Consider the following 14,517-nt stretch of genomic DNA (forward strand, 5'->3'; position numbering starts at 1 on the left):
TATGTAGCTAAGGTACAGATATTACCTCATAGATTGTTTGAGGCCAGAAGGCACCATTATGACAATCTTGTTTGACCTCCTGTGTAACACAGGCCATACAATTTCACCCAGTGATCTCTGCATCAAGCCCATATGTTTTGGCTGAGGTACAGCATCTTTTAGACATCCAATTTTGACTTCAAAATTATGGAGAATCCACTACTTCCCTGTGGATGTTACTCCAATAGTTATTACCCTCACTGTGAAAAATGCTAGTAATTTCTAGCCTGAATTTTGATCTTGGTATTCTCTTTAAAGAACCATATTGTTATTGCCTTTAAAGAACCATCTACTGTGAAAATAAAAAGGAAGCACTTTGCACCTCTGTCTATTGATCTAAGCACTTGTGCCATATACATCACCCTGATATCTGAACATCCGAATCCCCTCAAATTATCATCTAATTAGATGTTGTGACTTCATTTGATCATTATTCTATTCACTATGTTACATGTTACATCATAACCATAAAACATTTCCACTCTGTTTTTGGTCCCTTCTGGTACGGGACCCTTCATAGATTAGAAGTGTAATATCTGCTTTCAATAATGATAATTGTTTTAAGGTCACAGTTTCCTGCATATAATTAAAAACTTGTATTGGAAAGCACCTCTGCATAGTTAAACTTTCTTTATCAGGAAAATAAGGATGATCTCTATACTTTATTTGCCTGGTTTTCAAAGTTGTTGTGGCCCTGTTTTTCTTATTGACTTCATTGGGACCTGAGATTATTAAGCACCTATGATGGGGTGCCTATCCCACACAGGCATAAAAAGGGCCATGCCCTGCCCCAGAAGGTGCAATAGAAGTCAGTCGTCCGAGCAGCCCAAAGAGGCTGTATGAATCACAGCCAGTCAGGGAGGAGTTGCAGGGAGCAACCAATCCAGGCCTGGCAGGCTCAGATAAAAGGGAGCTGCAGGGCAGAGTAGGTGAGTTACTGCTGGGAGCAAGGAGTCTGTTGTGGAGGGCTGAGAGAACTGTAAGCACTTTGGGCAGAGTAGTGGCTGGTTCTTAGGACTGAGCAGCTGAGTGCCCTGAGGAGAGGGCAAAGAAGGTTCTGGGGCCATGGGGAAGTGGCCCAGGGAAATAGAGCAACATTGACAGAGGTTACAGAGGAGCAGCAGGAGGATTCTATTTATTAGGGTCCCTGGATTGGGGCCCAGGGTAGTGGGTCCCCCCCACACTTGCCACTGGGGAAGTGGCTGGACTGTTTCCAGAAGGGGGAAACAGAGATGATGAATTATCCAGAAGGCTGAATCACAAAGAGGATGCTGTGGTTCTGGGAGGTGAGAGAGGAGCCATAGGTGGGACCAAAAACAGAGTGCCAGTGTGCAGACTGTGGATGTGGGCATCAGCCTCGAGCTAATCCCTAGTGCTATCAGAAGGAGGTGCCCAGTCTGGCAGTGAGGGCTGCACCCTGTGACAAGGCTATAGTATTGAAAACGACTGACATAAAACCTTGTAAATAGGTAAATATTGCTAAGGCATACTGGATGTGTACATATGGATATTTAGTATTTCAGCCATTTTTTAAAAAGGCAAATTTTGGAAAGAAAAAATATGAATTCATGTAACTTAATAACAAACGTTGTACAGTGAATGAAATGAATAATGTTAAAATCTATGTATATGTAAATGTCATAGAGTCCAATTATTCTAACAATGGAAGAAGCATTACTAACTTTTACAAAGTGAGAATACTTGAGACACAGGACCCAGTCTTACATCCCTTACTCAGGGCTGCAAGATCAGGCCGAGAATTTGGGTTAGAAATATAACTTGGCATGTGGATATATTTTTAGTGACGACTTATTATTGGCCCAGATTTTCATAATTTTGGATGTCTCCATTCTTGGGTACCCAAGCTGAGGTAGTTTTTAAATGGTGGTTGTTCAGAACTGTAAAAATATTCCCCTTTAAAGTGTCTTAAGCAGGGCAGCCAAGAATGGAGAGATCCAAAATGAACAGTCTCCTTTCAATATCTTGTTCATTATTATTGTAGAGTCTAGGATCAGGGTCTCATTATATTAGGTGCTGTGCAGACAAATAACAAAGAAGATCGTCCCTGTCCCAAAGAGCCTACAATCTCATATCAGAAAGAATGCAACAGGTAGATGAATCAAGCAAATGGGTGGAGGTAGGAGGACAAGGTAATGAAAGAACAGAGTTTAGCAGAAAACAAGAAGTCTCAAAATACATTATTCTATGCTTTACAGTATTTTTTAATCACTTCATTTTAACTAGGCTTTCATATTTAATTCTCTTTTTTCTTTTTTTGGTCCAGAGAGCACAAGCAGAACAGACTTAGTATTCATCCCCTGAAGCTACTGCCCTGTTCCTATAGACACAGACATTTCACTCTAAATCTGTATGGTTATATCAGCAAAGGAACACACAATTCCCTCAGAATGAGGTACTTATATGAACCACTGAGTCAGAGGACAATGTCCAGATTAACCAGGATGTTAACACCTGAAACAAATCTGCTAGTTGAGATTTTATGAAGATTTTGGTTGAGGTAAAGAAACATGTTCGCCTCCCACACAGGCACAATATAAAATCTTTTAACAAAAATCACTGACAGACTATACAAGAGATTTCTACGGGCCTGCTAGCATCTACCTGCTCACTTCACCTGTTGCAGATTCTGCATGAACCAAGATGCTTTGGGGTCTCGCTGTTGAAGATTAAAGGCCAAAGATCTTTATAAAATCCTACCAATCCATTAATAGTATCTGTCAGAGAAATCATAATCTCCTTCAGTACCCTTGGGATCCAATAACCTCTTAATGTGGACTATCCAAACAGTAGGAGTAGGTGGAACCCAACCTCAAACCACAGGAGGCAATGGCCATTTTATGACATGGGCAGAATTTACTCTTGCCCACCTCTAATTCAAGTTCAGACAACTAGCCGGATCCAGTTTTGGGTTGGGCAATCTCCTTTATTACAGGTAGGATGCAAACCGAACAGCCATGGTACTACTTCAGCTATTCCTCTTAGCTTCATGCTTTACCAGATTTTCTAAATCAGTCTAAATCAGTGCAGCAGTGTTATCCTATGAATCATCAGTAATACACCTAAGATCAGGCCTTGTTCTTTATTAAATCATGGATGATTTTTCCACTTACTCTGCATTCACCAGCATTAATTTTTGAATAGTACCTTTGTCTACCAAGTTTCAGAGTAGCAGCTGTGTTAGTCTGTATTCGCAAAAAGAAAAAGAGTACTTGTGGCACCTCAGAGACTAACAAATTTATTTGAGCATAAGCTTTTGTGAGCTACAGTTTGCTTCATCGGCTGCATTCGATGAAGCGAGCTGTAGCTCACGAAAGCTTATGCTCAAATAAATTTGTTAGTCTCTAACGTGCCACAAGTACTCCTTTTCTTTTTGTCTACCAACACTCCCAAGCTCCTGAGAGCAAACTGTAGGCTAAAAATGAAACCTTAACTCCAGTAATGTTGGTTACAATACCAGTCACTTACAAGATACTACAATGAGGAGTGGTATGGAAAGAATATTCCATATATATTCCACATATTCTTCATATATTTTATGCCCCATGCTTCTGGAACTGCCCTCATATTAATCTAGAACAGCCTGAGTCTGTTGACCTTGGCTTGACATGCCGCAACAACCATCTGTTTGCTAGAGCTTTTGGAAAGGGCTGAAGGGTTTAAGTGAGATATCATTTAGGATGTGGGTGGCATTTTTGTTTTTGCTACTTAAATTACTGGATGTTAATCTTATTGTGTGTTGGGGCTTTGTTATGATGCTGGGCAGTTAGTCTTTGTTATTTAAAATAAGTGTCAGGATATCTAGAGCTGTAGGTAGCTGTCTCATTTTATTTAAATAATAATAAACAAATGGGGTCCCTAGTGCACCTGGCACATCCTTATGTTCAGTTCATTTGAATTAAGATTCTCTAGGAAGTTGCAGCTGAGACCCATGCAGCTGTGCCTAAGCCTCTTTCAGTGTTGAATTGAGTGGCTTTTGTCAGCTCCTTTTCCAACCTGAACGTTAGTTGTATGGAGTTTTTGTCCCTAATGTTATGAGCGTTTGTTAGCGGCTTTCAAAGTAGTTTTGAATGTCTCTGAGGGGGTTAAAAGCCTTGCAGAATCAGCGAGTATAAGATAACGTTCAGAGGAGCATGAAAGCCTGCCGGCCACTCACGTATGAAACCCACAAAAACTTGCAAAATCAAGGCAGCAAGCGTGGCAGGTCCTCAAGGAAGCCCGTTCTCAGCTCCGGGGCTGAACTCTCCTCCGCAGACAGAGCGTGGAGGTAGCTTCAGCGCACGGGCTTTCCTGTCGCGTTAGACGGTCCCAGAAACTTTGCACCGGGGGGGGTGCGGACACCGCGCTGCAGCCTCCCCGTGAGCTGCGGGCGAGACGCCCTCTCCAAGCAGCCCCAGCCCTCAGCCAGAGCGCGGTTCACTTAATTTCTGACCCCTCCCCCCGCAGGCGCCCCAGCTAAGCCGCGCGCGGGCGGGGCGGGGGGACTCACTTGTCCCGGCCCAGGGGAGTTGCCGCTGGCGGAGAGCAGCGCGCCGCAGCCCCGGCGGGTTGGCTGGGCCCGGGCAGCGCGCCCCGGCTCCTCCCGCTCTGAGCGCCTGCGGCCCCTTCAAGAGCAGCGACGTGAGCGCCGAGCCGGGATTGGCGAGGCTGGGCGCCGGGTTTCTCGCGCTGCTGACCCGCGGCGCCTCGGAGCTTGAGGGCAGCGCGGCGAGCCCCGCGCCCCGGCATGGGCTGTTGTGGCGAGGCTGCGAGCCTCCCGCCGACCGGGCTCCGCGGGCTGCCGCGCCTCTCGCCGCACGCCGGGAGATGGTGACCCGCGGAGCCCCGGTGCGCCGGCCGGACACCCCCAGGTAGGAGCTCCGTGTAGACACCCCGCGGGGTGGGGTGAGTGTGGGTGTGCGCGAGAGCGCTGGGTGTGGGTACAGGTTGCCCCCGGCTTTCCTAAGCAGCAAGCGCGTGACAGCGGCTCCCCGGCTAAGCACGCTCCCGCTGCCACGCACTGGACAGCGCCGGGCACGGCTGGTGCTGTGGCGAGGGGCTCGCTTCCCCGGGGCACTGCGGTCGTGACGAGCTGCTAACCTCTGGGGCTGGTTCACCCTCTCCTCGGGGTGGCCAGACCTGTGCCTCGCACAAACCAATTGCTTGACGGTTTGATCCTTGGAAAGAACTTAACAGGATGTAAAACCCTAGAGCTCCTTGGTCGTTTAGCCGGGTTTACGCCTGGGCTTTCTCTGTAATCTTAATGCGCCAAGCCCTGGGGCTGCCACGCGGGGCTCTTCCTCGGCCTCCTCTCGGCGCAGCGAGCGAGCTCCCTGCCCCAGCAGCTGCCAGCTCCGCGCCTGCCTCTCTGCGCCCCAAGGTTTGCCTAGCCCGCGCGGGATCTTGCAGCGCCTTGCGCTTGCCCCTGCGCGTCTAACTTTCCATGGGACTTCTAGGGTACATGTAAAGTACGCAAAAAGAAAAGGAGGACTTGTGGCGCCTTAGAGACTAACCAATTTATTTGAACATGAGCTTTCGTGAGCTACAGCTCACTTCATCGGATGCATACCGTGGAAACTGTAAAGTATGGTATTTGGATAATCGCGCGCGTGTGTAAACCTAGCCAAACCTGCCTTGAGGGAACCAGGATGCATGCTTCGGATGGCAGCCTGCAAGGTGCAAAGTACATGCAGCATTTGGGTGGGATTCTGGTCTCATCACCCCGTCCTCAGGATGAGTAGTAGCTTACTTTGCAGATAGTCCTATTGAAATGAAGGAGTCTGTTGCTTTCCATGGGAGGTGAGGGCACTGAGCACCCTACAGGGTACGCCCTTTTTTTTTGTTTGTTTGTTTGTTTGATTTTTAATGAAGTGGACTCTTTTTCCTAGGGAGTGCAGTTTTATCCCCATGCAATTCTGGCTTTCTTTATGCTCAACAATAGTGTCTTAAAAGCAAATGGGACCTAATGAAAAAGACTCCAAACTCAAACCCTTGCCCTGCAGAATGAACACACTCTCTCTCTCTCTCGAAATAAACTGTGGAAGAGGTTTTAAAAGTTTTGTCATTGACTTTAGGGGGAGCAGGAACACCTTAAAATGTAACATAATAGTAAATGTAAAACAAACACTCCCACCCAAATAAAAACAAACAAAAAACACATACCCTTCTAACTTTTATTTTTAAGGACCTAAAACTGGATTTGAATTCTTCACCCCATTACCCAAATTGACAGTACATGGCATCCGGAAATGCCACAAATAATGTATGGGCACACTCACACTACACATAAACCTTGTCTATCAAATTTTGGAAAAAATTTCCCAACTACTGCCAAATCCAATTCAGCTTTACCATCATTAGCAATGTTAGGAGCCTTAGTCTAGATCAGGACTGGGCACATCGGGGAATAGAAATTGTATGGCGGGCCATGAATGCTCACAAAATTGGGGTTGGGGTGCGGGAGGGGGTGAGAACTCTGGGTGGGGCTGAGGATGAGGAGTTTGGGATGTAGGAGGGTGCTCTGGGCTGGGAACGAGGGGATTGGAGGGATCAGGGCTGGGGCAGAGGATTGGGACGTGGGCAGAGGCTCAGGGGTGTAGGCTCCGAGCAGCACTTACCTCAGGGGCTCCTCGAAGCAGTGGCATGTCCCTTCTCCAGCTCCTACCTGGAGGTGCGGCCAGGCGGCTCCGCGTGCTGCCCCATCCGCAGGCACCATCCCTGCAGCTCCCATTGGCGCGCTTAGGAGCCAGAGCAGGGCCATGCCACGTCTTTTGGGAGCTGCGCGGAGTGGTGCCGAAGCAGGGCCCAGCTGGGTTGTGCTGCCCTGATCCTGCGCCCCGGCTGGAGCACCGGAGCAGGGCCGAGCTGCTTGGTGTGGACCCCAACCCAGCGCCCTGGCTGGAGCGCTGGAGTGGGGCAAGCCCTAGACCCCACTCCGTAGCAGGAGCTCGCAGCCAGTTTAAAACGGCTCACAGGCTAGATCCGGCACTCCGGCCGTGCACCCCTGGTCCAGATAGCCTGCTGGCAATTGCCAGTGTTTTAAGCACTGCATTATCAAACCATGCTCAGAACAGCTCTAATCAACATGGTCCTTGAAACAGTGATGTCATCCAGTGGCCCCTTTACACTAGAGTTCCGGTGTTGCAGTGAAACTGCTGTGCATGTTAACTGATGTATTAACAATGATGAAATATTTTTGCAAAACTTCCCTAGTGTAGAGAAGGTTAAGGTACATCTGACAATATGCACTATACAATAATTATAATAATCAGTGCATTTATTTAATATACAATACACTCATTTTTAAAGGCAAAAGCCAAGGAAACTTGGGGCCAGTTTATTTGAACATTCATTTTGTAACTGCTTGAAGAAATAAAAATACTAAAAATAAATGTCAATATTTTCTAGTAGCTAACAGTTGTTTTTATTCTTTCCTTTCTATTTCAGAGAGTTTACACTCAAAATAAATAGTAATAGGGATACTGTATTTAGAGCTCTGTTATTTTCATGGCTACAGTTGAGTAAATTGTGATTTCAAATATTATAGTCTTTGAAACAACTCAAAGATAACTTTGACTTCTATTGGCTTGCTTTCATTATTTCCCTTCTTGATGTTTTTGCGTCACCTTCATTGAGGACTGAGGGTAAAATCACCCTTTATATATCTCCTATCTCTCTTCACAAGCTGATTAGGAAAATGAATCTTTCATGTAGTAGTGGGATTGTCATGGTGACCAATGAAGTACAGTAATCATGGTAAACAAGCAGTACACAATTTGTGAGAGGGAGCTCATCAGCTTTGAAAAATTGAACATCATGCACATTTGCTATGTCTGGAACATCCTCCCTTGTATGACCCCAGATTATGTCATCCAGTTTGCACCTTGGCTCTGTCATTTCAGGTCAACACATTATCTTGTACCATTCTCTGATACGGTTATCTCTTTTCATTAATGTCTTTTTAAATCCTCTTCTACCGAACACCTTGCTACTACATGTAAAATGTGATACAAATGAGCTCTTATGTTTTTCCTTCCTAATCAAGATGCACGTGTGTGGCAGTTAAATAAAGTATGCTAAAAGCAAATTTGAATGAATAATTTAAAAAACCATATAAATATTCACTCAAATAAAATATGAGTTTGCTTTAGCTGAGTTCATACCCCTTTTGTGTTCACTTTTCACAAATATTCTAGCAAATAAATGTATTGTCAGAAATGTTTGCAGAAACAACAATTTTTAGGCAAATGTTAGAGAATCTTTGCCGAAAATTAATTTTGAACAAGTAAACATGATAAATCTGCTTTTAAGTGTTATGCTAATCCAGTCATGGAACAGAAACAATCCCATGTAGTCTGGGTATCCAATCAAACTAAACGCATCTTTGAATTTGAATTTACAATATTGTGTTGACTATTTATAACTGACTGCTCCTGAAAAATCTACTATCCAATAATTATTCATAGAAATTATCTAGCAAAATGTCAAATGGTGAATAAATCTTGAATAAAATTGAAATTTGATCAGAGGCAATTCAGGAACAGAAAAAATCAATCCGATTCAATTTATCTAGCAAATTATTTGCTAAGGACTATTCACTCAGCTCTAGCTAAAAGTTAGCAAAAATCCAGCAAAGGTAATGGTTCGAGGACAATCCTGTGAAGTTCAATCCAGTAGCTCTGCTTTACATTAAAACTGTATGTGTACATACATACAAACATATATACATACAATAGTGTATATAGATATTACATATATGGGTTTTGTTTAGAGGCATATTGCTACCACGGTTAATAAGAGATGCACATATAAATTCTTTGGATCTTAATGGGATAATGACCCCAGCGATGATAGAAAATGTCATACTTGGCTAATACTAAAAAGAGTTTAAATAAAACATTTATTTAAATAATCTTCAAAGGAATAGTTCAAATTACAGTTTTAAACTATTACCTTAATAATTCAAAAGGATAGCACCAGAGGTCTAAGTGAGACAACCTATTTATTACTCTTTTCATCTTGCTGGGCTTGATCCAGTAGCCTTTACACAAACAAATCTGAAGTCCATGAGAGTTTGCAGAGTTGGGACCATAAGTTTTTGCACAATTCCCCAACTCAGCAAAGTATTTAAGCATGTACTTAAACGCTTAAATAGTCCAATTGACTTTAGAGCTTAAAGTTGCTTCAAGTTAAAAGGCCAGATTTTCAAAGGTATTTAGGTGCCTAAAAATGTAGATAGATGCCTAGTGAGGTTTGGAGTTAGGTTCCATGTGAGATTTCCAAAAGCAACTAGGTGCCTATCTTTAGGTGCCTTAAAGCCTTTGAGAATTTGGCCCAATGTGACTTCAAATATATAAGGGTAGGCACATGCTTTGCTGATGCAGGGACAAAGTGTTGGGGGGTAAAATATAGTTTAGGTCACGATTGAAATGGATATTTTTAGTCTCTTCCTATATCTAATGAGTTCATCAACACCACAAAAATCAATTAGGCAAGGACCCTCAACATAGCAGAGATGTTGCATGTCAGGATTAAAGCAAATTGTCAAAGCTGCTTGAAAAAATAAACAGACAGCCCATCTTTGTTATTTTTTCTGATAGCATGTACAATCAGACCAGTCTTTCCATGAACACTAACGTTCCCTCAAATTTTAAAAAGGTGTAAAGTATATTATTTTTATCCTTTTTATTACTTAATTTAGTACAGAAGAATCGAGCAGATATAATACCAAATCAGTAGCTAAGAATGTAAGATTAAATTGCCTTGGAATTGACTGGAAATAACATATTTGTTATTAATTTATTTAGTTATTTTTCTTATAGTTGAAGTCCTGATCCTGCAGTGAGATACTCATTGACTTTAATGAAGCTCCACATGGGCACAGAGGATTGCCGTCATGGTTTTCACTTCAGGATTGGGGCCTAAATTAGTGTTTTCTAAAGAACACAACACAGGATACTTTCATTCTTCTCTAGTTCACTTCCTTCATTCTAATTCCACTCCCGAGAGCCAAGCATTTTGAATGCTCTAATAATATGCTGAATATTATAATATTTTAAATTTCTTAAAGCCCATTGCCCAAATAGCCTATAGGCATGAAATTTAAAAAAACCCAACTGATTATGAAAAACAAGCAGCATACTATAATATTCCAGTAAAAGCAAAGATGAGCAAAACCACTAATAAACTCCCACCATGCCTGCACTATAACAACAATCAAAGCCAGAACAACAACAAACCAAAATTAAAGTGAAAATAAAAAATATCTTGAGTTAGGGAGAGAGAATTCTAGAATCATGGAGCTTGATGGAAAAGGTTCATCCTTTTGCTGCTCTGAGGGCACAGTTTCACAGTTCTTTTTGAAGTTGGAATATGTATATGAGAGAGAGAAACTACACACTTTACACACTCAAGCCAGTGCAAATGTTGTTCAAGTAAAGGCTAAGATTAGTTCAGACACAGCTGCCAAATCTGAGGCTGCAGGTGGCTCAGGCCAATAACTGCTAGGGTGCTCTTTATTGCTCAGCATACATTTCAGTGCTGTGAAATAGGAGCTGTTTTGTGTTGACGGAGAGTTCTGTGGGGTAATAACTTGAGCCCCTGTGGGGGGGAAACAGGGACCTGGTCTTCATTGACTTTACCTTGCGTGGTTGTTTACCCTTGTGCAAAGTATAATTAAATCAAATTTTTCCCTTTATTTACAGAGACATTAGTTTCCACAACCATGACTGGGACACATTGCAGGTTCCCTTCCCCTTCCTCTTTAACAGGGAACTTTCATCCATTATTTCCCTTACATACCAGTTTTAAGTTTGAGTTTGACACAGCAGGCTAGGTTGATTCACCAGTCCATTACTGTTATAACAGTTGTTATACTAATATAAACCCACTGTAAGAGAGAGTGCTGACTCAGGCCCATTATCCATCCTTCCTCTGAGGAACCAAACTTCCTTGACTCTATCCCTCATGAATGGCATGGCATAGGCATTTAGGTCAGGTCACTTAGTGAATTCTGGGTTTTGCAGCTTGGGGAGGGTGAGCATCTTTGCTTGAATCAGACCCAATAAGGCCAAGGAAATCAGGCCTTCAGCTGTATTTTTGGATAATCAACTGTTCCAATCCAGCTATTATGATGCTGTAACAAGGATAATTACATGGAGGTCAAATGCCAAAGTATAAAAGACTTATCAGAGAGATAGCGGATTGGAGCCTGTCTTATGTAAACGATGTAGGTAAACCTGTGCACAGCGTAACTGCTGCTGGGAATCGGGATAATAAGTCAAATATTTACAAAATCTCTTATGTTATTTATTATTTATCATAATGTTTATAAGGGGTAGGAATTAGTAGGCTTGCATTTGTGTGGTTGGTAAAACTGCCTTCTTTTGACAGTGATAAATACTCCACCTTGAAAAGTTGAATTTGAATTGTGCAGTTTTTCTGCAAACAGTTCTGATCGTCTACATACAACAGCTTTTGGAATATTAAATCCTCACTCTGGTAGAACTCCTGTTGACGTAAGATGCATGTATTGAAACTATAGTGCTACAACAATTTTTTGTTCTTCTAGAATTTTTAGAAGTACACAGTTCAAAACAAGCTCTCTCTAGGGTGAAGTATTTCTCATAGTTACAAAAGAAGAAAGTTTCAAATGTTCATTGGGTAATTGTAAACCGTATTATTACTACCCTTTTTCAACTGTATTAATGGTAATGGTACGTCAGTGTACTCAACTTTCAGTTGTTTCTAAGTACAGTAATACATTTTATTTCCAACAGCAATATCATCGTCACTTTGAGTAATTAGGAGTTTTACCTGAAACAACCAAAGGATTGGACTTTTTTGGTGAAACTATGAGCCAAATTTCTGATCTAATTTATTCTGATGTAAATCTGAACAACAGAGTTTCTCCATATTAACACTACTGAAGCTGAGAACAGAATTGGTATTTGCTGTTTCTGCTTAAATGATTAAAAACCTATTTTCAATTAAAACTATTTATTACAATTATATATTAGTTAAAAACTTCATAGTGATTTATATGACCATGCGTACTTTTCAGTAAAATGAGGAACACTGTTTAAAAATAGAGGGCCTTATCTCATCTACACTAAGGCTACCTTGTGCCACTTTAGAACTGTAGAAAGGTCTTAAAGTGGATATAAATATATTTTTCTTCTATTCTAAGTTTGCACTGCCAGAGTGGTGTAAAATGGCACTTGTGTGAATGAGAATCAGGCCTAGAGGTCAATAAGGAGGCAAATTTTTATTTAACATAAAATACTGTGAAATTTTAATTTTTGTTCATTTAGCATGTTTTTTTAATTTTACCTGTCTGAGTTTTGACTATATCTGAATTTGGAACATATCAAAACTGTATGGGCCTGATTAATCACTACCTTATCCTTGGATTTCAATAGAGATACACTTGTGTAACTATTATTTGTTTGTACTGCATTAGTGCTTAGGAGTCCAGCTCGTGGACAATGACCCCATTTTTCGAGGCATTATATAAACACAAACCAAAAGGTGATCCTGTAAAACAGTAGTGAATGAAGCCCCAAGTCTTTAGTGGTCACATTTGTACAGACAGATGAGCAAAACCTTTTCTTCCAAATTAGCAAATGCTTATCTGAATCTGAAATTGTCAGATCTCACCTGAATCCATATTTGTTGTCAAACACTTGACTCAGTCCTACATAAAATGTATCTTCTATTATGTTCATTAATGTCAAACAACACATTAGTTGCTGTTCAAATCCAAAAGCAAGAAGGATGAAAAAGTACTTATATAAATTTTTCATTTAGCCCAAGTTTTTATTTAATGATTAATGTATGCAGAAGCAACGCTCTAGGATATGCAATTATTATTCAACCCTTTCAGATTGCCATAACTGACTTTGAATGTTAAATTAGTGTCCAAAACAAAGTAAAAATACGGCTTAAATTGATGTTAAAGATGCCAGACTTACAAGAGCCAGAGTTGTTTTCAGCTAGAACAGGGTTTCTCAGACTGGCGTCTGCTAACCCTTGGGGGTCTCTGAGGGTACTCCAGGGGATCTGCGAGTCATGAACAGGGACGCCGGCGCCGCTGATCAACTCCTCCCCCTCCCTCCCAGTGCTTCCTGCAAGCCATGGAACAGCTGTTCAGTGGCCTGCAGGAGGCGCTGGGAGGGAGGAGGAGGAGTGGGGACAGGGCGAGCTCGGGGGAGGGGGTGGAAAGAGGTGGGGAAGAGGAGGGGTGGGGTGGAGTGGGGATAGGAAGAGGTGGAGCTGGAGTGGGGCCTAGGGCTGAGTGGGGGCTTGGGGGTCTGCAAAAAATTTTAAATCAAAATGGGGGTCCTCAGGTTGCTAATGTTTGAAAACTGCTGAGCTAGAAGATTTTGTTTTGTTGTTTGACACTGGGAAATGCTTTGCTTCTATTGAAAAGTATTTAAGCCTGAGACAGTCATGTTTTCCATGAGTGAATCCTTGACATACTGTGCTTAAAGACAAATCCCAGACTTCTGAAAATTTGAAAATTGCAGCAATAAATTGAGGGCCCAAATTCTAAACTTGGGTGCCTAATTTAGGCAACTAGATTCAGATTTAAGGGACTAAATACACATTTAGTCATTTTAACTGCCTACTGGCTAAATACCTGTTTTAGGTGTCTAAATATGGATTTATCATAGTTGCCCAAGTTTAGATACTCAAGTTTGATGACTTGGCAGTACTTTTCTAGCTCTCAGTACTCAAAGTGGAAAGGACCCTGAGGAGACAGGATATTTCAGTGACTAAACCCGCACACAGCGCTTAAAATATTAGATACTGGTGTCAGATGTCTACAAAGATCTAAGACAAAGGGACAGACAGACAGATAGATAGAGGCCAAAATCTGGTCCCATTAAAGTCACTGTGAGTTTTCCCACTGATTTCAGTAGGACTAGGCTTTGTCCCTATAGGTATACAATTCTTTGCCTTTATAAAGAATGAGAATACTGCGGGCTTGATTCTCCGCTGCTCTGTACTGGTGTAGTCATTTACATCTCAACAAAATGGGTGTAAAGTGCTACCATTCTAATCTGAAAGTGGTTTATCTCCATTAAGCACCCACTTTGCCCAACTGTAAATGACTACACATGGTGCAAGGGAGTGGACAGTCAGCCTACAGGGAGTAGAAAGGGGCCAGGGTCCTAATCTTTGCCATTGAAACCAGTGGCAAAACTTCTAATGACTTTAGTGGAAGCAGGATTTGGCCCCAAGGTTTTCATTCTTCTCTTTCAGTGGTATACAGGGTAGGGAGGGGGGAAGGTAGGAACGTATTTAGTCCTAACACAGGGTAAACAGCATGAATAAGTCCATCACTAATTACTTTATATGAGGGTCATATTCTATCCTTTTCCCCTACATGATGGGACTTTCATTCTGTACAGCTGAGAGTAAATTACATTTACATTTTCAATTCTTTTAAAGGTTTTAGAACTCTAAAATACTGACCAA

General features: G+C 42.1%; 1 protein-coding gene across 4 annotated transcripts in view; it reads left to right on the forward strand.

The window, feature by feature from the left end:
• Window positions 1-4,301: 4,301 nt before the first annotated feature.
• Window positions 4,302-14,517, forward strand: part of CNGA3 (cyclic nucleotide gated channel subunit alpha 3) — a 60,615-nt gene continuing 50,399 nt past the window's right edge. For 2 of the 4 annotated variants that reach the window (XM_073352953.1, XM_073352974.1), the window contains exon 1: window positions 4,535-4,907. The gene's annotated coding sequence lies outside the window, so the exon portion shown is untranslated. Of the gene's footprint in view, window positions 4,325-4,534; window positions 4,908-14,517 lie in introns of those variants that run through there. The other 2 variants (XM_073352963.1, XM_073352992.1) reach the window with 2 other exon arrangements.

Source organism: Lepidochelys kempii, chromosome 1, assembly GCF_965140265.1.
Source record: "Lepidochelys kempii isolate rLepKem1 chromosome 1, rLepKem1.hap2, whole genome shotgun sequence".
NCBI lineage: Eukaryota > Metazoa > Chordata > Testudines > Cheloniidae > Lepidochelys > Lepidochelys kempii.